This window comes from Lipotes vexillifer, unplaced genomic scaffold (genome assembly GCF_000442215.2).
Source record: "Lipotes vexillifer unplaced genomic scaffold, Lipotes_vexillifer_v1.1 scaffold1201, whole genome shotgun sequence".
Classification (NCBI taxonomy): domain Eukaryota; kingdom Metazoa; phylum Chordata; class Mammalia; order Artiodactyla; family Lipotidae; genus Lipotes; species Lipotes vexillifer.
Window position 1 is genome coordinate 1,767,703 of NW_006783542.1, and position 720 is coordinate 1,768,422.

Sequence of the window (720 nt, forward strand, 5' to 3'; positions counted from 1 at the left end):
AGGGAGCCCCTGGAGCAGGGGCACAGCTAGGAATACTTCGTACAAATTTGCAAGGAGACTGATGACCCCCTATGGAAGTGGGGGGCAGGGCCTCCCTATGCTCTCTGGCTACTGCAGTATGTCTGCGGGGCTGCTTTGTGAAGAAAGGGGTTTTCAACTGTCAAGGGTGTCGGACTGGATGGTCCCCAGGTGGCCCCAGCTGCCTACCATCCGGACTGGTGAGGCCATAGGCTGGCGCATGCCAGGGCTGTCCACTCGGAGGGGGAAGGGGCCACTCAGGGAGCCAGCGCAGCTGGCAGGGTCCAGGCCTGTGGGCTCGGCGGGGACAAAGCTGCTCTGAGCTGCCTCTCAATGGGCGCCTGTGTTCTGGTGGGGGCGGGGTGACCCCCGCCTCCTCGCTCTACTCCCGCCGCCGCAGGATGTCCCGGGCTGGACTGGGGCAGAGGAGGTCCGCACAGGGAAGGTCAGGGCTGGCCGCTGCGCCTGAGCACTCGGAGGTGGCACCAGGATCCGGGCTTCTGGGGGCCGGGACGCCGATTGGGCCGAGGCAGGGGGCGGGCCCGGCCGGCCGCAGCGCCCAGCAGCCACTGGTCCCGGGGGGGGAGGGGGAGACTTGGAAGGAGGAGCCCGCTCGGGGCGTGTCCTGGGCGTGTCCTGGGCGGAGCCCGGACGGGCGGGGCGCGGGGGCAGGGTCAGCGCAGACCGGCCGAGCCCCGCCCA